The sequence below is a fragment of the Austrofundulus limnaeus genome, unplaced genomic scaffold, assembly GCF_001266775.1.
Source record: "Austrofundulus limnaeus strain Quisiro unplaced genomic scaffold, Austrofundulus_limnaeus-1.0 Scaffold202, whole genome shotgun sequence".
In the NCBI taxonomy this organism is placed as follows: Eukaryota; Metazoa; Chordata; class Actinopteri; order Cyprinodontiformes; family Rivulidae; genus Austrofundulus; species Austrofundulus limnaeus.
Genome location: NW_013952604.1, coordinates 263,925 through 277,999, shown reverse-complemented (window position 1 = coordinate 277,999; position 14,075 = coordinate 263,925). Strand labels below are relative to the sequence as shown.

Sequence of the window (14,075 nt, the reverse complement as noted above, 5' to 3'; positions counted from 1 at the left end):
AACCTGTAGAGTGTTGAATAATAAACATCTGCATCAAAGTAAGGCTACTGATTTGATAAAAGATAAAAATGCATCAAAGCTGTGCTTGTAAAAAATCCAACACTACTAAGACAGCTGGTGATTCCTTGCACCGCACAAGGGTGCCCYTTTTTCACTTGAGCCCCTGTCCTCCAAAATGTCTGTGCAGGCCACTGTGTGCAACATTCATTTAAATGCCAAGTTSTTTACAATATTTTGACTTGTGCATATTTGAATTAACACAAGTTACAAAGTCCATAAGAAATACCTACAACCTTTGTTACCTGTGTGGCTGCAGGTGCTGCTCTCACACATTGGTTGAGTATTTTACCAAACGGAGTCCTATCAACATCAGGGTGAGCCTAGGCCAAAATAGCAAATAAAATGTAAGCTCTTATTTTTTTTTTTTTTTACAAAAAAAGAAGATAAATAAACCCACTTTTACCTTCCTGGACAAAACAAAAACAGGAGAAAATTGTCTTAAAATAAATGGCAGCTCACTGCTACACACTCTTCACAAAATTATCTACAAATGAACTAGTGGCCGACACAGCAGGTCAGGCTTGTTGAAATGTGCAAATGGAATGGCTGTGATCCCTTAAACTGCATTTCCTTCGGGCTGACTTTGGTGACCTTGTTGAATACCTTTAGTTATGTTGCCTATGAGTAAGAATAGAGTGTTAGTGAACATCTGTCTCTCTTGTTCCTTTGGCTTATAAGACACTGCTGACTCTCGCTAAAACTGTAGTTTAATGTGACTTTATGATTACTGCATGAATCAGTCAAAACTGACTTCACACACTGTCTTCTGTCTTTGACTAAAASATACTTCTCATGAGAACTTTTATTCCTAGATGTGTTTCAAAGGTCTGGCTCCCTACTCATTGTCCTTCAACTTGAACAAATCTAGGTGTGTGTTTAGCGGTGTAGCCCTATATTTCTGCCTCCTTAGTATCTCTCCCCGCCTTCCTCATACCTTGTCATCTGGCAAGGCTAACCCCTGGTAGCTCCCCCACCAAATGCACACACATACACATGTGAATCCCCGCCAAATGCCCGCCCTTCCAGGCCCCGCACACGCCAGCCGGTGTCAGCAAATCAGCTGAACCGTCTCCGCCCTGAGAATAACCCCATGACAGACAGCCCGAGTGGCCTCCCCTTGTCAACGCAGCCTGCCTGGAAAGCTGACAGCCGGGGCACAAGGTGGACAGGCTACTGTAGCAAGGAGTTTTCACTGGGCAAGACCTGAAGTGGATATAGGCCTTAGGGTAAAAACAGGAAAGGGAATGGCATTATCCATAGTGATAAGGTGCAAAATGAAACTTGTTAAGCAGGAACCAAGATACAAGGCTAATCATACAGGTGGAACAAGACGTGTAATGGGAATAGTTGATGTTTAACATTAAACCTCCTTTAAATGTGAAGGTGATCATATAGATTGGGTCCAGGAGTGTAATCCTAAACTAAGGATTGTGATTTCAGAGGTCAGGTCCTGTCAAGGTTACTGCAGCTTTGCCTCTACAGTACCTAGCTGGCAGAGTCTAGTGGTCAATCCCTGCAGAGCAAAGAATGAAAGGTTTGGTTTGGCTTTCAGCCCACTGATTGTAATTTTTTTTGTCCTCTCCAAAGAAAAATACCTGATACCAATTTATAATAACGCTCCCTTTTAAGTTTATAGATAGGTTATTCATTCATCTGTCAACACTTTATAAATCATTGTTACTTGTTTATTACAAATTAATTAAGGATGAGAAATAGACAAAACTGTCTTTTTTTTTTGCCAAATAGTGAGCTGAATCTATTCATGTTCATATTACATCTAAAGGTGCAATATTAAACATTTCAGACTAGGCTATTACATTGTAAGCACAATAATGATTTAAAAACACATATACTATATTACTGTATAACTGCATTATACATATCCACAAAAAAAAAAAAAAATCAAAGGCCTTATTGTAAAGTGTAGGACAGTAGGTACACTATTTATTAATGACAAATAAACTTGCAATAAATGCCATAAGGGAGCCTTATACAGTATTTGCTCTACCATTTTATACTTTACAATAAGGCTTCCTTATGGCTTTCATACATGTTTATTAGTCATTAATAAACAGTATGCTGTTTTACACTTTGCAATAAAGCTCCSTTTGACATTTGTGGATATGTATAAAGCAGTTCTATATTATATGTAAAATATGTGTTTCCAATACACTATTGTGCTTACAAGGTAGAAACCTTTTGTTCAAGTGTTTATATCTTTTGTCCTGAAACATGCCTCCAAAAAACACTAACTGCAGTCTAAAAGATTATATACAAAATTAGACATAACATTCACTTTTACTTTCACTTTTATTCATTTCATTTGTAGCACAAATTAACAAAGTACAAAAAACATGCAATCAAAATAAAATTTAAAACACCAACTCAAACAACAATTTGCATGAATGCACTTATACTTCTCCATATTTCTTCAGAATACTAGTTTTTATCATTCTCTTCAATATATACAAGGATCTGCAATTTTAAACCTCATCTTCCATGCTGTTCCACAATCTTATTCCCTGGATTAAAGTGGATCGCTCCTTCAGGCTCGTACGAAACCAAGGTTTCACAAACATTCCCATCCCTTAAGATAATAACAGCTCTCTCTCTTTTAACAAAATATACTTGAATGTTGTAAGGTAACGCTTTTATGAGCTCTGTGCATCAACATCAAAACATTATAATCAACCAAATCATAGAATTTTAATAATTTCAATTCATAAAACAACATATTCGATGGATGGCTGAATTTTTCAAGTAATAATTCTTAGCTCTTTTCTGTAAAATAAAAATAGGATTTGTGATAGTTTTACAAGCTTTACCCCATACTTCAATACAGTAAGTTAAATGTGGAACAATTATAGCATTATACAACATAAACAGTGCTTTATCATTGAACAGTTCTCTTACTTTGTACAGGACACCAAAAGATTTGGCTATTTTTGTTTTTAAACCATTTATAGGCTTTTTCCATGTCAGTTTTTCATCAATAATGACACCTAGAAACTTCACTTCACTGACTCTACAGATCTCAGCATCATCAATTTTAAATGAAACATCTATAGTTCTCTTATTGTTACAGAAAATCACATAATTTGTCTTGTCCAAGTTCAATGATAATTTATTTAGTTGAAACCAACTTTGCATTTTCACAAATTATGTCTGTACTATCTGCAACATTTGTTCTATATCATTACCGGAACAAAMTAATGTTGTATCATCAGCAAATAGAACACACAGAAAAAGTCCCGACACATTGACCAAATCGTTCACATACAAAATAAATAACTTCGGACCGAGAATGGAACACTGCTGCACTCCACATGAGATGTTACAAAACTCAGATCTTACATTATTTATTTGTACAAATTGTTTTCTATCTTCCAAATAACTAGATACCCACTATAATGCAGGTCCTCTAATACCATATTTATTTAGCTTTTCAAAAAGAATACTGTGGTTAATAGTATCAAACGCTTTTTTTAAATCAACAAAAATACTGACAGTATTGTTTTTGATCAACAGCAGTTGTTATATGTTCTATTAAGCCTATGAGCCATTGACACAGAATTTTTTGGTCTGAACCCACACTGACTGTTACTTAATATATTCTGCTTATCAATGAATTTGTCCAATCTTATCACAAACAATTTCTCCAAAATCTTTGAAAATTGTGGTAATTGTTGGTCTGTAGTTATTAAACACACATTTTCACCATTTTTAAGAGGAATTACCTTTGCTATTTTCATGTTGTTTGGAAATACACCAGCTGAAAATGATAAATTGCAGACGTATGTAAACGGTTCAATCACATAATTCATCATGTCTTTTACAAACATCATGTCCATGTCAACCCAGTCTTTTGATCTCTTATCTGCAAGATTTTTAACAATATTCCTTATTTCTTCTTTGCCAGTTTCATAAAGAAATAAACTATTAACACAACCTATAACAGTATGTTTGGGTTTGACCTAAATAATGTTTGAAGGATTATTTGAGTGAAATGTATTTCAACATTTTAAAAGCTGGATAAAATGGATATGATATACTTGTATACTTTTAGCATTAAACATTTTTTGGTCAATTACTTTTTTTTTTGTTTTCTAATAAAATGCCTTGGTAAGTTGCATCTGTAACTTGTGGATGACTGAAAACTGAGAAGAGCATAAGGTTTGGGCAAGCAGAGCAGAGTCTAGAGCAGTGGGACTACTCGACTTAAGCCAAATACATATTTATGAGTAGCATCCACCCACAAGCATGACTTTTCAAACCTAGCCAAGCTCAGGAAGGCATGCCGGCATACAACCTGGGCCAGAATAGGGCAGGCTGATTGGGCCAGAAGCAGCAGGGGTTTGGATTACCACTCAACTTTGTTTATGTGCTATTGTGTCCATTCGATCCGGACTCTACTATCCAAAACAAAATGCAAAGATTTCTAGAAATACTTATAGATGCAAGATGAGATCCAGTAGTTTTTGTACAAATGTGAATAAGATTAAACAAAAACATAAAAGAAATTGGGAAAGCCCTCATCCTATCAATAATTAAATAGGTTCCACTTATAAGTGTGTTGCTTCCTTGTATTTTCCTTTTCAAGGTCACCGTCTGCATTCTCAAGGCTTGCCAGCCAAAGTGGGGAAAAGGAGCAATGTGCTCCGATGGTCGTGACTTGGAAGAGTGGTGCAGTAGGTCAGATATTGACAGGCCCATTCAGTTTGGCTAGAACAGCCACAGTATGGTCTCCTTCACATAGTTCTTCAAGGCTGTCTTTAATCTCTCCCTGTGCCTCCCAATCCATGCCTTTGATGTGGTGATGCCCTTCCTTCGCTTACTCAATATTTGATCTATTTCACTTCTTACAGCCAAATCCAGTTGAAGTGTATTCACAAAGGGGTACACCCTGTTTTTCACCATCTTCCCACTCTTTCCCTCCCATGTTCAGCAAAATGATCACCAAACCGAAAACCAAAAAAATCCATTTTATCGGCCATGTAACACAGAGTCCGTGGATGTCTTAATTGAAAACAAGAGTCAGTGGTGTTTTTCTTTACAAGTGCTCTACAAACCTATGTAAAAAATACAAAACAAAACCAAAAAACTTGTCATGTAAATAAACTTTAAAAAAAGGCCTGCTGAGTCTGTGTGCACATGCAATAACACACACCGAAAACACACACTGCACCATCCTAATAAAAGTCAACCAGCTTCAGTGCTCCCGCCCACCGTGTTGAGCCAGAGGTGTAAGTATCAGCTAACATCTCCTCCCTGCTTGCACCCACAGATGAGCCTACGATGTAGAAACAAGATCCAATATTAGTGCCTGTTTACCTCAACTGGAGACACAACACATGTCGTGTGGGAAGGTAGACTTTATTGTCAGCATGAAAAAGCAGTGGCTGTATTTCCATAAACATTAACAACACCTGCTTCACAGTCAAATAGACTGATTGCTGAAAGCACGGTGGTGGATCAAACAGTCTGCAAGCAATCATTGACTTACTTTGTGTGAATATAATTACTGACTATAGTGGTGCACAAGATGATGTCATGAAACAACCTATGTGCTTTTGCTGTGACTTCTTCCCATCAGACTGGCAAAAAGACATCCACCATATGGCCTTGTCTTCTGCATCTTGTTTCGGAATAATCACAAGACTGGAATATGACAGCAATTCTGTGGAAATAATATAATATTTTCAAAATTAAGGGTAAATAAAATGTATAAATCAGCAGAGAGGTCTACCTATCACAACTGGGCCATCCCTATCCTTCTCAAACCAACAGATAAAATTACAGCAGCACAACACTTTAATGTGTAAYAAACACACAGAAATCTCACAACACAATTTTTATTACTTAATAGACCAGGTAAAATTATTCTCATAAAAACACATAAAACAAGAGCAGAGCAAAAATTTGTCAATGTGCAAAAACTAAAACATGTGTAACACAATATACAGCAAGTATGTGTGTGTTTGTGAGTGTGTTTGAAGGGAGAAAAAGGGACAAAAACAATGAATAACCACAACACTGTAGTACAACCAACCTGACACAATGAAAAGACTTGTCACCTGATAAGCGGAACCGAGTAAGCTCACACAGAGACAGTTTTTCAAAGAGAAAGTGTTTTTTTTTACAGGTGCTGTATCGTTTGGACCCAGGGCTGAGGGGAAAGCAGAACGAGAGGTAAGTAACAGTTCCAGAAAGTCTTCACTTAGGATAAGTAATGAATGATTGGTTAGTTTTTCTTCTTACAGGTTTTGGTGATCTCAGTCCGGCACGACCAGGGGAAATCCAACAGAGTGTCTGATCTTCAGCAGAGTGACCTGGAGTCCAATACAGATGAGTGGCACAGTGAGTTCAGTCCTTTGGTGGCAGTGCAGGTGGTAAACGTGGTGAAACTTCCTTGTGAGCATTGTGGTTAAAAAGTGACAAAGCTTGGTCCTGGGCAAGAACAGAGATTAACATTACAAAAGCGATGACTAGAATACAAAAATCTGTGAGGCTTACTAACTACCAAATTGCAATGATGCATCAGCAAAGACCAAACGTGGAGTGAGCCTTAAAAAGGATCCTGAGCTTGATACCAGCAACCACCCGCAGCTGACATCAATCAGGCAGAGGGAGCTCCAGCAAAACACCAATTGTGTCACAACCCAACAAAACTTGACCAATACATAAATAAATAACCTTCCCAGTCGACCAGGTACTGGAAACCTCTACCTCTTCTCCTGACATCCAGGATGCGCCTAACAGTATAGGCAGGATGGTTATCAATAATCCGGGCGGGAGGGGGGAGGACGGAAGGAGGGCTGAGAGAACTCTCCAGCACAGGTTTAACCTGTGAAACATGAAAGGTGGGGTGGATTTTCATGGAGGTAGGTAAAGTTAGACGGATAGCAGATGGATCGATGATGCGTTCGATGGTGAAGGGCCCGATGAATCGGGGTGCCAGCTTTCTCTGTGTATCTTTAAGTTGGATGTCTTTGGTGGACAACCAGACTCTTTTGCCAACTTGATACCGGGGTGCTGCCGTTCGCCGACGGTCAGCAATCTTCTTGTTCCGATCTGCTGTGCGTAGCAGGGCCTGCTTGGTCTGTCTCCAAATCCTACGGCACCTGTGGAGATGAAGCTGGACTGAAGGGACAGAGATGTCAGTTTCACAACTGGGGAACAGTGGTGGGTTATAGCCCAAGGATGATTCAAATGGTGACAGTTCTGTGGCAGAAGATGTGTGAGTGTTGTGGACATATTCAATCTAAATCAGGTGGGTGGACCAGGTAGAGGGGTTGTCATTTACCACACAGCGGAGAACGGCCTCCAACTCCTGGTTGCAGCGCTCGGTTTGGCCATTGGATTGGGGGTGGTATCCAGACGTTAGACTGACTGAGGCTCCTAAGGTGTTGCAGAAAGCCCTCCACACCTGTGAGACGAACTGGGGTCCTCTGTCGGAAACAATGTCACTGGGGATTCCATGGTTACGAAAAACAACTTCAACAAGACATTTTGCRGTTTCCAAAGCAATGGGCAGCTTGGTGAGTGAGATAAAATGCACAGCTTTGGAAAAACGGTCAACCACTGTCAGGACTACAGTGTTACCCTGTGATGGGGGAAGGCTGGTAACAAAATCCAGGGCAATATGGGACCACGGCCGACCCGGAACTGGTATAGGTTGTAGAAGTCCACTGGGGGGTCGATTGCTTCCCTTAGCTCTGGCACATGTGGAACAGGCAGAGACAAACTATTTTATGTCAGCAGACATATTAGGCCACCAAAAATATCTCCTGGCTAAAAACTGCATAAGAGAAGCACCAGGGTGACATGAAAAAGGACTTGAATGCAACCAGTCCAACACTTTAGTTTTAAATGTAGATGGAACAAACAGTTTATCCTGTGGTCCTCCACCTGGATCGGATTCGGTCTTCTGAGCGTCCAAAATGTCCTTTTGAATGGCCCAGGTTGGAGAGCCCACAACACAGGACTTTGGGATGATGTTTTCTTCCACAGGGTGTTCTGAAACAGAAAACTGACGGGACAAGGCATCTGGTTTGACATTCTTAGAACCAGGTCTAAAAAGTGATGATGAAATTAAATCATCCAAAAAATAGTGACCACCGTGCCTGACGAGGATTAAGTCTCTTGGCTGTGTAAGACAGGTTTTTATGATCAGTCCAGATGATGAAGGGCTTTTCTGTACCTTCTAGCAAATGACGCCATTCTTCCAAAGCTAGTTTAATAGCCAGGAGCTCTCTGTTACYGACATCATAATTTCTCTCCGCTGGTGACAATCGGTGGGAGAAAAAGGCACTTGRGTGAGTTTAACGATCAGACTCAGACCTTTGGGACAGGATCGCCCCCACGCCGGTATCAGAAGCATCTACTTCTACTAAGAACTGTTTGGCTGGGTCAGGGTGTTTGAGGATGGGTGCAGAGACAAACCATCCACCAGCAACCACCCGCAGCTGACATCAATCAGGCAGAGGGAGCTCCAGCAAAACACCAATTGTGTCACAACCCAACAAAACTTGACCAATAAATAAATAAATTAAATAAAAACAATTAAAAAAAACAATTAAAAAACACGAAAGATGATGTTTATTAAAAATATTTCATTAAATTACTTTTTAACATAATTTGTTTTAAAGAATTTATATAATTAAATAAAGACCTTTCATGCTGTTAGATGATAACCTCTTTATTTTTGCTTATTTCATTTTCCCAGTTTTTAATCAGCAATGTTTGTTACAAGCAGTCAGTGCTCAGTAGATCATTTGAGTAACTTGCAGATTTATGGACAAACAACCAATGATTTCACAGTTTTGTTTATTTTGCTAGATTTTCGTAGGCTTATGAAATAGTGTTTTTTTGTTTTGTATATTCTTTATGGTGAATCAACCCATTCTCACTCCCATGTCGTCACATATTGACGCTTTTCCAAGGTTCCCTCTACGTCCGATTTTGACGCGCCGGGTAACCCCGTCACGTCAGTTACTGACGAGATGGGGCGAAATCTGTTGTCATATTTTCAGAAAGTGTAGAAAATGCGCAAAAACTRCCGTTCCAAAGCCTGAAATTACCTTTGTTCACTTTAGACATCCTGTCCCTGAGCCTAGTACCTAAAATTAACCATTTTTAGAAAATGTAGGAAATTCACGTCAACATGTTCCAAAGCCTAAAATTACGTAATATTCACCATGGACAGCCTACCCCTGATCCCAGTACCTAAACTTAACCATTAATCCTGATCCCTCATGTTAACCTCAGACCCCCGACCCAAAGACCCCTGGTGGCGCAACCCGGAAAAGCCGCGGGCGGCAAGGACTGACGCGAGGGGGTCACCTGATGCGTCAAAATAAGATGCAGAGGGAACTTTGGAAAAGCGTCAATATGTGACGAGTCGGGAGTGAGAATGTGTTAGGTGAATATGCAGATTTTTGATCACCTGTTAATTAATTGTGATAGGAAATATTACCAGGTGTTCGGTGTTGTTTTTATCTTATTTGTATGTGGTTCTTAAGCCACCCTGTTAAACGAGAGCAGAAGGCTTCTGAAGCCTTATATGGAAGGGCTGATTGTGGGATGTTCCATTTCCACCTAGTGTTTGTCTTTGTTATATCATATTTAAGAAGGAAACCAACTGCAGACGCAACCAGTCAATTTGATGATGACATGATTTGTTCATCGATTTGGATACTGGTAAATGTTATGTGTAGATTTGATTATTTGTACTTTGTGATTGTGAATGAATATCAATTAGTGTTTTTTATTGTATTTTTTTTCTGTAGGAGGAGCTTCTGGTATAAAGCTTGGAGAGGAAGCTTCCTCGTGAGGATTGTGTAGTTTGTGCTCAGGCACAGAACACTGGAGCCTCATAGCCTGGAGTCTGGTGTTGCCTTATATATTTTGTTAGGTTTTTTTTTACATTGTAAATATTGGGTGTTTCCCCACAGATTTTTGGGCTTTTGTAACTTTTTTTTATAATCTACATCCTTCTGCACAATGCATTTTTACTTAACTGGGTGTAACAAATAAAAAAAGGCAGAAAAGAGAAAAAAAAATCACACCACCAGTTGAAGCATGGTCTTCAATTCAATTCAATTCAAATTCAAAAGTACTTTATTGATCCCAGAGGGAAATTAGGTAAATTAGGTCTTGAATCTCTCTTTAAATGTTTGGCCAAATCTTACACTCCTGAATCAAATTCAACCAATATACTGTATATAATTTTCAGTTGCTAACCAAACAGATGAGCTGAGGACTGAAGGAGCTCCACATATTTGAGTGATTATGTTTATATTATTTTATTTTTAACAAAGTTATTTTTTAGCTCTCATCTTGAAAAGGTGATCATTATGATTATTGTGACAATTCAGTTTCTGTTTTGATTGTATCTGGAGGTGGTGGATTACATTAGCTATGCCTCCAAAGTAGAAGTTTCCAAAATTTGCTCGTTTGAAATTGGTCACTGAGTGTCCTAGAATACTTAAACAAGTTTAAAGAAAATGCTCATTAACTACAACTCCAAATCTGATTGTAAGATCTATCCAAACTAACTTTATGATTTACTTTGTTTAAAGGGTCTGATGATTCTCATAATACCTTGATAGAAGAAATTTTGCCCAGATGTTGCATACAAAAATCAAAAGTTGATTACTTTTTTCCAAATACGAAGCTGTAAAAATATAACAAAATAAAAGCATAAAAGTAACAAAATCATTTCCTTTCTTTTATAATTACAGGGTATTCACAGTCACCACTGATGAACTTTCTCTCACAATGTGATATTTGGATAAGTATGTTTTGTACCAAAAAAAAGAAAGAAAACTACAATACAAACAATCACTTAACAAACAACTACAAACTACATTTTTTGTGAAATGTGCCTCAGATCAGTGAGGTGCTTGCCTTCTTACTCCACAGTAATCAGAGAGTCCTCATTACAGAGCAAAGGGGTTGTGTAACACTGAAGCAAAACCCTCAACTATGCTGTCCTACATTAGTTCCACTTAGTTGGGTCCCAATGACCTATTCAATGTAAATGCACTGAGCAATAATGAGTGGTGGACTGCAGTGGCTCTTTAATGGTTGAGTATGTTCAGGGAGAGGAAAATGACAAGGCAGAGGGAGAAATGGGTTCGAGGCCTTTCAGGATCAGGTTATTCAAGGAGGGTAATGACGAAGAAGTAAATTACTTTAAAAGAATAATTAGGCTGAGATGAAAAGAAAGCCAGTCATGTCTCAATAGATACACCTTAGGATTCATTCATATAAAACAGTGTTGAGCTACCWCTCAGAGCACATGGTTTATTAGAGTGTTGTGACAAAGGGAAACAAGGAATGAATATATGTGAAGCTGTAACATTGTAATGATGACAAAAATGTGTCAAAGGTGCACCTGTAAATTGTTCGGTCACACTTTAAAGCTATCCTCAATGCTCAGATTTGTATGTCATTGAAGTGAAATTATTAGGTGAAGTTAACAAATAAGAGCATCAGAGACATATTAGTCTTATGTGTTGAAGAGGAGTGTGACAATCACTTCCTTTCTGTACCAACATTTGGCAGGAAGAGGTGTAGAACAAAATGTGCATTTGAAATAGAGTTTTTCAGATGAGAGTGTCTAAAACACTCAACTCAGTCTGCCATGTTTAGAACCACCTCTGTTGATATATTATCTGGTTCATATTCTTTACTCTGGCAGTAAAATGGCTCAGCATAAAGATTGATTGAATCCCAGCCATGCATGTTCTCTCTACCATATATGTCCCTTTGTGCAGTTACCTTATTATGACCCTTAAAAATCTATAATTTTCAGAAAAAAATCCATATAGCTCACATGCAGGAGCATGCAGACTGTTGGCTGCAGGGAAAGCCAGAATGWACAATGTTACAAAACACAGAGCTTATCAAAAACTTTCTAAGCTAACAAAAATTGAAAGCAAATGTAAAAACTCATAATAGTAACACTACTTTGAATTCAGGTTTGGTTTCTTATGAAAAGTCTAATTGCACAACCTCAAACTGTAGACATTATCCTACTTCAGCTGACCAAAGGAAAAAAGAAGAAAGCTGATGATTGCATTGAAAATGTCATGCACTTGAGTAATGTCAATGGAGTGGCAACATTACCCCAGGATGAATCATCATTAATGTCCAGCTTAAAATGTAACAAAAATATGGAAAAGCTGTTGTTGAATTGATTATAAAAAATGATTTTTTTTTTACAAGCTTCACTTCAACTTAGCAAATGTTGAATGATGATTTAGGACCATTATCTCTTGTCCTCAGCATGACAATGATATTGATTTCCCATTGGCATAATTTACTTGGTACCAACACAATATGACATTATGTTTCACCACCATCTAATGAACTGGTTTAGGAGGTCATACTCACTTTATGTACCTCTGTGAGTCCAAATTGGATCAGGTGTTCCAGGAGGTCCTTAGGGTGCTGTGCGATGCTAGGCAGCACATGCAGATGGCAAGTTCAGCTCATTGGGGTCCTTCATATTTTTTGTTCTGTCTCATTTGCGTGCCATCTCTCTACCTGTCAGAATCCCCTTGCAAAAGCCTGAAGACAGGACTGTTACCTCAGAGACAGACACCGAGCAGATCTCAGGTTGAGCTCCCTGTTACCATGCGGCAGCCATTGGAAACAGATGGTCTCCAAACAGCCTGTCATGTTTACTGCTGCTACCATAAAAGACAAGAGTCCAACAACACACTCTCTCAGGAGCCCCACGGGATTGCACAGGGGCCTGGAAACAGCTGCCTTGGGGGGGATTGGACCCTACACTTTCACGCATACAGCCACACTCACACCTAAGGTAGGAGTCACACCTGACTCCTACCTTAACTACAGCTCAAACACCTCTATTACAAAACAATAACACACGTACCTAAAAAAGCAACAAATAAAAAAAGGGGGCAGGCAGGCTCTAAATGTCCTCCACCAAGCCATCCGGACATGCTACATTTACTGCAATTAAACAAGCATGCCATTTGAATATCTGATGACACCTTGCAACCTGCTCCACGGGCTCTGAATATAATGGTGTCCCTGCGGAGCCCGCGAGAAATTGTCCATGTCACAGTTAATGAAGGGAATTTGCATTGTTATCTCAATTAAGGGCAAAGGAATAATGAAGCTCACTTCTGAATTAGTTAATTGTCAAAAACTTGTACAAATGTGTCCTCATGGCCCATAGGTATGGCCCACCGCTAATGTATATTCTTCAGGGTTAGCAGGGTTACATCAGACCAGGGGGGCACGCAGACGATAATGAGGCATGTGCTACTGGACATTTCCCTTCCTCTCCTCTGGAGTCAAGATGCAGCTCTTGACCTCCCTAAYGGCTCATTCTCCATTTCTTTCTCCCTGTCGTGCTCTCACCATGTCTTCCTTGCCTCTCTCCATTAGCTTYTTTTTAAGTGCCCTTTTCTTTCTCTGCATGCCACATTAGATGCACAAACCAGAAGCAAGCAGCAAGGTGGAGTTAATATTCCAGATGTTTTGACACACAAAACCATCATCCCACATTGTGTCTTTAATCAGGATACCACTATGTCTAGAGTTTACAGGTTAAGTGTGATGAATGGCTGTTTGGGTTAAAGAAAAACATTATTTGCCCTGAAAGTTGTCGAAAAGAACAAGAAGTCTCAGTTTTGACATAAGAGGATAATGTAGAGTTTAGGCTTCCCATTGATGTGCTGTGACAGTTAAAGTGGCAGCTTTGGTGTGGTTTGAGAGCAGCGTATTCTTGTGTGTGAGGACTGCTTAAGTGGGTATTTGTAAGGAGTAACTAAAGGCCATCACTAAGGGTTTGCACAAGTGCTCTCCTGCTCCAGGGGCCTCAAATGGCCAATGAATTATTTATAGCAGCCAAGACATGAGTTGATGTTAGGGCAGAGGAGGAATGGCACACACACTCATCCACACACGCACACACGCACACGCACACGCACACGCACGCACACACACACACACACACACACACACACACACACACA

At 39.2% G+C, this 14,075-nt stretch overlaps 1 long non-coding RNA gene across 1 annotated transcript in view; it reads right to left on the bottom strand.

Annotated features, from left to right (window-relative positions):
* Positions 1-4,093: 4,093 nt before the first annotated feature.
* The window catches only part of LOC106524820 (uncharacterized), a 41,533-nt gene continuing 31,551 nt past the window's right edge, over positions 4,094-14,075 (bottom strand). Inside the window, exons 3-4 of the long non-coding RNA XR_001311038.1 lie at positions 6,135-6,507; positions 4,094-5,737 (exon numbers count right to left, since the gene is read on the bottom strand). This is a non-coding gene — a long non-coding RNA (uncharacterized LOC106524820). The remainder of the gene's footprint in view (positions 5,738-6,134; positions 6,508-14,075) is intronic.